This window comes from Tachyglossus aculeatus, chromosome 2 (genome assembly GCF_015852505.1).
Source record: "Tachyglossus aculeatus isolate mTacAcu1 chromosome 2, mTacAcu1.pri, whole genome shotgun sequence".
NCBI classification, from domain to species: Eukaryota; Metazoa; Chordata; class Mammalia; order Monotremata; family Tachyglossidae; genus Tachyglossus; species Tachyglossus aculeatus.
The window spans coordinates 105,453,364-105,465,196 of NC_052067.1; positions in this window are offsets into that span (position 1 = coordinate 105,453,364).

Below are 11,833 nucleotides of genomic sequence, written 5' to 3' on the forward strand. Positions count from 1 at the left end.
GAACTTGCTTATTTTCTCATATTTAATTTTCTCCAAAGGCTTTATCATTAGAAGTGAGAAATGCTCAGAGATTCAATTCCTGAACTCACGGAATGAAAATGTACAGCTGCCCTTTGGTTGAAGGATGGCCATACCAAAGGTGAGAGCTTAACCATATATGTGGGTTGAAGATGCCAATATGTGAACAACAGCACATTCTACTTTATGAGCAGGAAAAAATTGTATTTTGCCACAAAAATCTGTTGGCTATCATTCGTGCCAGATTATATTTTTGAATGTTTAGAGTATCATGATCTTCTCTGTATCTAAAGGAAAATGAAAAAGGAAAAGGTATAAGGTGATGAGGAAGAAGAGGGAAAGAAGGGAAAGAAGGGTTTACTTATCATATCCATAATTTATGGATCATATCCACAATGTATTGATTCTAGCCACAATTCATTTATCGGTCATAATTTTTGTCATATTTGTAATTAATCATATTCATAATTTATTTATTTATATTAATGTCTGCCTATCCTTCTAGCTGCTTGCTAGCTGGGAATGTGTCTTCCAATAGTGCTGTCCTATACTTTCCCAAGTGCTTAGTAGAGTGCTCTGCACACAGTGTTTAATAAATACTATTGATTGATTGCAGAGGAAAAGAGGGAGGTGGAGGATAAAAGGAAGAAGAGAAAGACAGGGAGGAAAAGGGTGAAGAGAAGGAGGAAAAGAGCAAAGAGCAGGAAGTAGAAAAGGGGAAAAGGAGAAGAAGTAGAATGAAAAAAACAAGAAAAAAGAGAAGAAAGAGGAAGAGAAGGAAGAGAAAGAGACATAGGGGAGGGAGAAATGGAGAAGTTGAAGGAAACAGATGTACCAAAGTATAGGAGAAAGGAGAGGAGAATGATTCAATCAATCAATCAATCAATCGTATTTATTGAGCACTTACTGTGTGCAGAGCACTGTACTAAGCACTTGGGAAGTACAAGTTGGCAACATATAGAGATGGTCCCTACCCAACAGTGGGCTCACAGTCTAAAAGGGGGAGACAGAGAACAAAACCAAACATACTAACAAGATTCAAGCCCTATTGTCCTCCTTCAAGCCTTTCAAAAATGCTAAAATGCAAAAAAAAACAAAACAAACCATGATGTGGTTTTCAGAGCATCCAGACGGTGGGGACCAATGATTGAAGGGTAATGTTATGTAACAAGTTTGTAGACAATATGGAGCTGTGTAATGACTAGTATGGATAACCCCAGCATTTAGGACTCGGGAAGAGGAAATTGGGAGACTCACTCTATGGTGATCCCACCTGAGGGATAAGTACATAACTAGCCAAGTCAATTAGAGAGGGATGCGGGAGAAAGTAGGGTGGGCAGATGAGTTGAGACAAAGAGCCTCGGCAACACTGGAAGTTAGAAATTGTGAGCCATGTGCCTAGAAGAGCAGAACACAGGTGGGTCACTACTACTGTAACCATAGGTAGGCACAGGGCACAGAGATGGTTAGGAAATTTGGATATTATGAAAACATGGCATCCATTGGTTGGGATTCCAGAGAAACAGCATGACCTAATGGAAAGAACATGGGACTGTGAGTCAGAAGATTTGGGTTCTAATCCCTACACCGCCACTTGCCTGCTGTATGATGTTTAGTAAAGTGCACTGTGCTCAGTGAGTGCTTAGTATATATGACTGAATGAATGAATGAACCTGGGGAAGTCACTTAACTTTTCAGTGCCTCAGTTATATAATCTGTAAAATGGGGATTAAGACTGTGGGCCCTAATTGGCACAGGGACTCTGTCTGACCCAATTATCTTGCACCTACATCAGAGCTAAGTACAGTGCCTGGCACATAGTAAACGCTTAACAAATGGAACTGTTATTATTATTATTACTATCATCATCACTATTATTATTGATATTATTATGAGTAAGACTTCTTCCTAGGGGGAGAAATAACTGAGAAATCTGACATCCAAAAGACTCTGATAAGGTAGGACTAGAACTGGGGCTATCCTTAGAGAAGAGGAGGAAGCATGAATGGAACATGAACCCCAGAAGGTCTATGCAAAAAAGTACATAGGAGGTGAAAAGTATTAGGTATAGGGAAATGAGGTTTAAAATCATATGATTTTTCACTGTTACTGAATTAAGAAACTATTAAACACTGTTGATATCCGAGATCTTGGTGTCTGCCTGTTATGGGACTGGAAGAGAAGCTCCAGATAAGGAGATGGCATTTGAACCTTGTGAAATCATGGAAGAGACTAATTAATCTGCGAGCTCCCTGTAGACAGCCCTGGAAAGGAGAAAATAAGCTACTGATTTTTCTTTGGGGAGATGCCTGGGCTGTGTGACCTAGAACAACTCAATTCACTTCTCTGTGCCATAGCTACTTCATCTGTAAAATGGGGATTAATACTATGAGCCCCATGTGGGACAAGGACTACGTCTAACCTGATTAATGTGTATCTACCACAGTGCGTAGTACATAGTAAGCACTTAATCAGTAAGTCAATCACATTTATTGAGCACTTACTGTGTGCAGAGCACTGTACTAAGTACTTGGGGAAGTTCAATAAATCAATAAGCAGATACATTCCCTGTCCACAACAAGTTTCCAGTATAGAGAAGGAGACAGACATTAATATAAATACATAAACTCCAGATATGTACATGAGTTCTGTGGGGCTGGGAGGGGAGATGAATAAAGACAAGTCAGGGTGACACAGAAGGAAGTGGGAAAAGAGGAAGGGAGGGCTTAATCAGCAAAGGCCTCTTGGAGGAGATGTGCTTTCAGTAAGACTTTGGAGAAAGGAAGAGTGTTGGATACGCAAAGGAAGGGCATTCCAGGCCATATACGGGAGGTGGGCGAGAGGTCGGAGGTGAGATAGATGAGATCAAGGAATGGTGAAAAGGTTAGCTTTAGAGGAGACAAGGGTGCAGACTGGTTGAGGTAGGAGCATAGTGAGGTGAGGTAGGAGGAGGCAAGGATGAAGGGGAGCTTTGTCATGGAGAAGGTGGGAATGTGAGCTTGTTATGGTCAAGGACTGTCTCTCTTTATTGCTGTATTGTACTTTCTCAAGTACTTCATACCAGTGCTCTGCTTGCAGTAATTGCTCAACAAATTAATGCATGAATTTGATGAATCATGGTGAAATCCTGCAGTTTCCAGTCTTGTTCCTGAGTGGCTGCAATCTCTAATCCCCAGGCCTAAATGACTGCTGCTACCAGGCCCTGGTCCTGAGAGGCTACAATTCTCCCACCCATAGGTAAACCCATCCCATTCCTTCCCTGCCCGTCACCTTGCTGTCTCTCTCACAGTCCTGTCTTGTGGGCTTTCTGACCCCTTCGCTTTACATGAAACTCACCCCTCCCTTCCTCTTCAGTACCTATCCCAAGCGCACATATGCCACTACTAGTCTGTAAAGACTTCTCTTCTTTTGTACTTTTTCCCCTTTCTTCTTCAAATGTCATCCAGTCACGGTGCTTAGTACAGTGTCTGGCACATATTAAGCACTTAACAAATACCATCATTATTATTATTATTTCTGACTCATAGTGACTCTATGGACAAACCCTTTTCCGAACATCCCATCTTCTGTCATAAAGCCCTGCTGAGAGCTCACCGGCCCTGCTGAGAGCTCACCTCCTCCAGGAGGCCTTCCCAGACTGAGCCCCTTCCTTTCTCTCCCCCTCGTCCCCCTCTCCATTCCCCCATCTTACCTCCTTCCCTTCCCCACAGCACCTGTATATATGTATATATGGTTGTACATATTTATTACTCTACTTATTTATTTATTTATTTTACTTGTACATATCTATCCTATTTATTTTATTTTGTTGGTATGTTTGGTTTTGTTCTCTGTCTCCCCCTTTTAGACTGTGAGCCCACTGTTGGGTAGGGACTGTCTCTATGTGTTGCCAATTTGTACTTCCCAAGCACTTAGTACAGTGCTCTGCACATAGTAAGCGCTCAATGAATACGATTGATGATGATGATGATGATGATAAAGTCTTTCTGGTACATATATCCTTATATCCTTAGAGTTTTCTTGGTAAAGATACAGAAGTGGTTTACCATTGTCCTTCCATGTATTAAAAACTTGAGTGCTGCAGTTGTCTTTGATCAACATTTTAATCACATGATTACTCACTGTTGACTCCTATGATGATGATCCCAGCACGGGTGAATCAACTTTGTCCTACACTTCAACTCAGGTAGCCCTTTGTACTCTTTTAGAAAATTTAGCATGGTTATTGACATGGGCACTGGCAGCCCCTTTCTCTTTCTTGCACTGAGGGGAAGTGGGCAGCTGGGAGGTCAGCAGAAATAGCCTCATGGGCAGTAAAATCCCAGAAGGTCAATATAGGAAGCAAAAGAAGGAAACTTAAAAAAAGGTATCACAATCTCTCAGGAAATTGAAAGTGCAGCCAGGGGAGTGGTTGGTAGATGATTGTGTTCAATAAATACTATTGATTAATTGATTGATATTCATAGAAGCAAAATAATTACCCACAACTGGCTTTGGAATATGGACTGAATCACCTGCAGGCCTTAAAACCAATTATTTTCTGCTATTTAAAGTCAAGCAGGCTTGAGTCTGTCTTCTTTTAGGCTGGGAGAATCCTGGGCACTGTTTCTCCATCTGGAGGGAGGAGAGTGTGCCCAATATCATAAAACCTCTCAGAGCTGTATGACAGCAGTCTAATTGTGTTGTGGGTAGGGAATGTGTCTGTTATATTGTTTTACCCTACTCTTCCAAGTGATTAGAACAGTGCTCTGCACACAGTAAGTGCCCAAGAAAAACAATTGACTGATTGACTAATCGTGTTCCTCGTTACACTTTCTCTGTTTTACCCCTACTTTTCCTAACCATATTAAGATCAATAGCTTGCTATGGTGGTTGCTAAGAATCTAGAGGCATGCCAAAATAAAAAAAAACCCCTCATTTTCACAGATATTTGGTATTTAATAGAAACATTTCATTTGTGAGTGACCAGATTCTCATTCGCTTCTTGCATACCCACATCTTTTTCCCAGATTCATTCATTCATTCATTCAATCGCATTTATTGATGCCACTCTTATCTGTGGAGAGGACCAACCTCATGCTTATTAGACTTCTTATTTTTAATTTGAACATTTCTCTTAAAACTGATTCATATTGCTCTTCTGTAACAGTCATAATATATTCCTAACTTTTCCCTGTTATATTACTTACTGGTGAGTTATGTATGGATCTAGTCATGTAACCATAGATGATGAAACATCTTATTTCATATTATGTGTTAACTACCAAGAACTACAAAAATACTGAGTGAAATTAAAGATACACATAGACTGTTACAAAGTTATGTTAAGTAAGTCTATTGTAGATGTTAGAAGACATCTTTAAAAATCAAACCGTAATTGTAAATTATATACCACTGTTATAGAAGCAAATAGGGAAAATAAATTAGGTTTTTTTAACATACATATTTTGTATCAGTATTAATTATGAATCTGTCTAGATGGATGAAATATAAAATTTAATTCAGTGTATAGAGGTGCAATTTATTTTAAAGATAAACAAAATGGAAATTTTATCAAGATGGTGAATACATTAAGTCAAAATGTGTTTGATGTGTTAGTTGATGTCTCTTTATGTACAAATCTCATAACCACTAGTTTTCAACACAAATATGTTAAATATAAATACAATTTAGAATACATTATTTTAAATATTTAATGATATAATTGAGTCTTATTACTCTAACATTCTTCATTTTTCAAATTAAAAATTCATCAGAACTCACCCTTTCATCTTTATTGAACAGTGTGTTTGTTAATATTATTTGGATGTATTTTTCATCAGCTTTTCATGATTATTATCTGTTTAAAATGTAAAAGTACAATTTGTTTTTGTTCTTTTCCTCTTTTATTGCCAACATAGTTAATAATATTTTAATGTTTAGATCTTCTCATTGACTTGTGAAAATAAACATCAACACATTGGCTAATGGTATGAATCATAGTTCCTAGTCCTTTAGAAAGCCTTTTTTATGAGAGGATCCATAGGTTTAATTTGGGAACAGATGGCTGAAAAGTAACAAGATTATTTGTGGCAAGGCATTTTCCTTAGTAATAATAGTCTCAACTGGACCGTTTATTATTTTTTCCACCAGAACCATAATGATAAACAATTTCACTGAGGTCCTGGTCAAGGTATTTGGTGATGGACTCCTTTCACTGTCTTTTCCTTCCTTCCTGGTTTCCGTTGCAAATCTGACCTTCTAGTGAGGACCTACCCATGTTGAAAGCTGGGCTCAATGTATTCCCCAGGATACCGATCCAAACTGAATAGGATTCAGATCATATTTCAGCCATGGGGAATTCCACAGTCACACAGTAAAAGCACTCAGTAAATACCACTGATTGATTAATTCTGATATAGCAAACCTGGAGCACAGAACTAGAGGCAGAGTGGTTCAGAAGCCTCCAGCATAATCTGAGGTATTTTAGAGATCTAGGGAAAAGAGGGTAGTGAAACCCCAATTCTGGGAGTCAGAGAAATCTAAATGCCTCTTTCAGATATTGCTACAGGCTACTGGGTGCAGGGCAGGGAGGGTTCAACATACATAAATTTGAAAAAATTCTAAATCTCTCTTTACTCAGTGGGAAGTAAGGGTACTGATTATGTTTGCTCAGGCAGTAAAGAAGGCTGAAAGTATTAGCACGTTCAAACGGTATTTGGATAAATCCATGAAAGAGATGCTCATAATGGTGGTATAAAGGGAACTTTAGGGGTGAACAGATGGTCCATCCGTCCACCCATCCTTAAGCATGAGGATAAAGATAAGCAGCATAGCCTAATGGATAGACCATGAGCTTAGGGGTCAGGAGGACCTGGGTTCTAATTCTGGCTCTGTACCTGTCTGTTGTGTGACCTTGGGCAAGTCACATAACTTATCTGTGCCTCACTTACCTCTCTAAAATGGGGCTAAGACTGTGAGCCCCACATGGGACAGGGACTGTGTCCAACCTGATTTGCTTGTATACACCCAGGTGCTTAGTATAGCGCCTGGTACATTGTAAGTGCTTAACAAACACCACAATTATTATTATTATTATTGTTATTATTATTATTATTGTTGTTGTTGTTATTATTATGATTATTATCATTTTCCTAGAGAGTAACCATTGCCTGGTTGTTCCAAATGTACTACTGCCATTGTCAGGGATAATAATAATAATAATAATAATAATAATAATAATAATAATAATAATAGTATTTGTTAAGCACTTACTATGTGCAAAGCACTGTTCAAAGCACTGGGGGGAAACAAGGTGATCAGTTTGTCCCCTGGGGGGTTCACAGTCTTCATTCCCATTTCACATATGAGGTCACTGAGGCCCAGAGAAGGCAAGTGACTGGCCCAAAGTCACACAGCTGACAAGTGGTGGAGCCGGCATTAGAACCCATGACCTCTGGCTCCCAAGCCCATGCTCTTTCCATTGAGCCATGCTAGCATTCTGGGTTTAATGGACCATTGATTGGATCCAGTAGAAGTCTTGTATTGTGTCTTAGGAGCGGGAAGAGGAAAAGAATAAATAATTTGTGGTTGGATTCCTTGTAATCAACACACAACCAGAAAATTCCTACACAACTACTTGAAAGCTGACAGCATTTTGATGCCTCTGACTATTGTGCTTCACATTCAGAATCAATTAATCATTCACATTTATTGAGCACCTACTGTGTGCAGAGCACTGTAATAAGCAGTTGGGGGAGTACAATTTAATGGTTGGTAGATCTTTTCCCTGCTCACAAAGGGTATATGATCCCTGGCCTCATTTCAATACTTACAAAGTCTCCCTTGTAAAGATAGAATCTTTACATCTACATCTCTGCCCCTGCTCTCTCCCCCTCTCTCCAGGCTCGCATCTCCTCCTGCCTCAGGACATCTCCATCTGGATGTCTGCCTGCCACCTAAAACTCAACATGTCCAAGACTGAACTCCTTGTCTTCCCTCCCAAACCCTGCCCTCTCCCTGACTTTCCCATCTCTGTTGACGGCACTACCATCCTTCCCGTCTCACAAGCCCGCAACCTTGGTGTCATCCTCGACTCCGCTCTCTCGTTCACCCCTCACATCCAAGCCGTCACCAAAACCTGCCAGTCTCAGCTCCGCAACATTGCCAAGATCTGCCCTTTCCTCTCCATCCACATCGCTACCCTGCTCATTCAAGCTCTCATCCTATCCCGTCTGGACTATTGCATCAGCCTTCTCTCTGATCTCCCATCCTCGTGTCTCTCCCCACTTCAATCCATACTTCATGCTGCTGCCCGGATTGTCTTTGTCCAGAAACACTCCGGGCATGTTACTCCCCTCCTCAAAAATCTCCAGTGGCTACCAATCAATCTGCGCATCAGGCAGAAACTCCTCACTCTGGGCTTCAAGGCTGTCCATCACTTCGCCCCCTCCTACCTCACCTCCCTTCTCTCCTTCCACAGCCCACCCCGCACCCTCTGCTCCTCTGCCACTAATCTCCTCACCGTACCTCGTTCTCGCCTGTCCCGCCGTCGACCCCCGGCCCACATCATCCCCTGGCCCTGGAATGCCCTCTCTCTGCCCATCCGCCAAGCTAGCTCTCTTCCTCCCTTCAAGGCCCTACTGAGAGCTCACCTCCTCCAGGAGGCCTTCCCAGACTGAGCCCCTTCCTTCCTCTCCCCCTCGTCCCCCTCTCCATCCCCCCGTCTTACCTCCTTCCCTTCCCCACAGCACCTGTATATATGTATATATGTTGTACATATTTGTTACTCTATTTATTTATTTATTTTACTTGTACATATCTATTCTATTTATTTTATTTTGTTAGTGTGTTTGGTTTTGTTCTCTGTCTCCCCCTTTTAGACTGTGAGCCCACTGCTGGGTAGGGACTGTGTCTATATGTTGACAACTTGTACTTCCCAAGAGCTTAGTACAGTGCTCTGCACGCAGTAAGCGCTCAATAAATACAATTGATGATGATGATGATAATGTAATAAACAGGGCCTGTATAATGAATAGCCTTAATGGAGTAAGATATTTGTTGCCTAAAATTGTTTTGGATACTCTGCAAGGGAAGGACAATAATTAGGTAAATTTAGGGCCACAGTCATAAGCTGCCAGGTCTGCAGTGGCAAAAGAATTTAGAAAATCTGTCAGAATCTGCTCTCCTGACATATATCTTTGTTTAATTATTCCTTCCCTCTGACTAAATAGTACCATCCAAAGCTTCTTGGTCCTTTTTGCCTTAGAGATCATAATTGGGTGATTCCCATAGCTTCTATTCAGGACATTGTCCCTCCCCCTAAGTCATATTTGCAGAACTCCATTGTGTAGAGTACTCCTCACAGGCCTTGGAGTCGTTCAAATCTCATGAGTTGTAAGACCTTTAAGGCATTTCAGCTGCTCTTGGCTATGACAGTGAGAAAGCTGCAGCTGTGACATTTAAATTGAGCCACAATAGGGCCAAGATGAGTGATGCCTCCTGCAGAGGGGGCTTAATGGAGGGGAAAGAGTGCTGTGGGATGCTCGGTAAAAAATGAGTGTCCCTGCACAGGATGGGAAACAATAAAAGACTCATAAGCTTGCCAGTAGAAAAGGAGTGATCCACACTAGATCACTCAAGTGAGGGAGTCTGAGCTCTTGGAAAATAACTTAGGCACCCAGTATAGCTAACAAACCAACCCACTTTTATTTGTTGGGAAATCCAAGCTGAGCAATTGTCAGGGAGAATTTTGGTCGAGGAGACTAAACAAAGAATTTAGATTCTTCACAGGAACAGCCAGGATTTTCTGTGGTGTGAATAGAATAGGGAGATGGATTGAGATCCTTGTGGCTGGGTTTGTAAATGTTTTGCCTCCAGACTGACCAAATTTGAAAATTATCTGCCAACACTTTCTTCACTTGTAAGTCACTTAGGAACATCACCATCACCAACTAGCAGCCTAGAGGAGGCATCATGCCCAGAAGCATATTTTGCTGCTGAACTCAGCAAGACAGGACTGAAGAATTGCAGCTGAATATGCAGGCACCAGTAAGTGGACAATGACACATATCCAATATATCTGGCTCCATCCCCAGGTTGGGTGGATTTGTTACTAAAATGATGCTGATCTAAATTAGATTTCTATAATTTAAGATGAAACGGGTTGGATGGGTCTAGCTGAGGAAGGGCTCTAACCAAACCCTTCTGACCTGCCCTGCCTCCCCACCATTTTTCTTTTTAATGGAATTTGTTAAGTGCTTACTATGCGCTAGACACTGTACCGGGTTGATACAAGATAATCATGTTGAGCACAGTCCATGTCCCATTTTGGGCTTGCAGTCTTAAAGTCTATTTTGCAGATGAGGCAGCTGAGGCACAGACAAGTTAAGTGACTTACCCAAGGTCACACAACAGACAAGTGGTGGATCCAAGATTAGAACCCAGGTCCTCTGACTCCCAGGCGCATGTGCTTTCCACTAGAACATGCTCCCGCAGGTAGAGGCAAATTAAATAGAGTATATTCTAAAGTAAACTACTCATTCTGCCTGTTCTCTTTTTACCTACCACTGATCTCTTGCTCACCTCTTCCTCCTAACTGGAACTCCTCCCTCTTCATATCCTCCAGAACAAAGCTATTACCATCTTCCAAGCTTATCTGAAATCAAGTTTTCCTTGATTAATTTATTATTTTAACTTTATATTCCCCCAATCACCACTCTACCTCAGTGCTTGGCACAAAATAAGTGCTTAACAAATGCCACAATTCTCATATTATTATTATTTTTGTTACCCATCCAGTCCTCCCATTTTAGCCTTTCCAATGTTGAGAAGCAGTGTGGTTTAGTGGAGAGAGCACTGGCTTTGGAGTCAGACAACATGGGTTCTAATCCCAGCTCTTCCACCTGTCTACTCTATGACCTTGGGCAAGCCACTTGACTTCTCTGTACCTCAATTACCTCATCTGTTAAATGGGGATTAAGACCGTGAGTCTCAGGTGGGACAACCCGATTACCTCATATCTACCCCAGCAGTTAGAACAGCTCTTGGCACATTGTAAGCTTTTAACAAATACCATAATTATTATTATTATTTTCTGTAGCCTTTAGGTACATATTTCATCTACCTCATTATTAGTTGTCAAGATGGGCTATGACAAATATTTGGATCAATGAAGTAGCGATTTGGATAGAGTGGAAAGGGCAGATATATCTTGTGAAGGGAGAACTGAAAGGAGTTGATGACACACTGAATATGTGGCTTTATGGGTTTACTAAGATGAGTCTAGGATTAAGTCAGGGCTGCAGATTTCTGATACAGGGAAAATGGCCACCCAAGAAGGGTGAAAAATAATAATAATAATTGTGATATTTGTTAAGCACTTACTATAAGCCAATCACTGGGACAGATACAATACATTCAATTCAGCCATGTCCCTGTTCCTCATAAGGCTCACATTCTAAGTAGGAAGAAGAATAGACATTTAATCCCCATTGTATAGATGAGGAAACTGAGGCATAGAGAACTTAAGTGCCTTAAATGCAGGCCATTGTTGGTCAGGAGTGAGCATGCAGGTATTCTGACTCCTAGGCCATGCTTTTTCCACTAGGCCATAATGTTTCTACCTTTCGCATAAAGGGTATGTCTTTTTAATCACACTCTTTAATTTTGGATGTGACGAACAGGGACTACTCTACTGTTATAGTGTTACTCTCCCACGCACTATACTAAGTAAGCACAGTAAGCACTCAGTAAATACCGTGAACTGACTGCTGACACCAGTCATACATGTAAATTCAGAATATGTTGCTAGTGTTGCCCACGTAACACTTTAGTT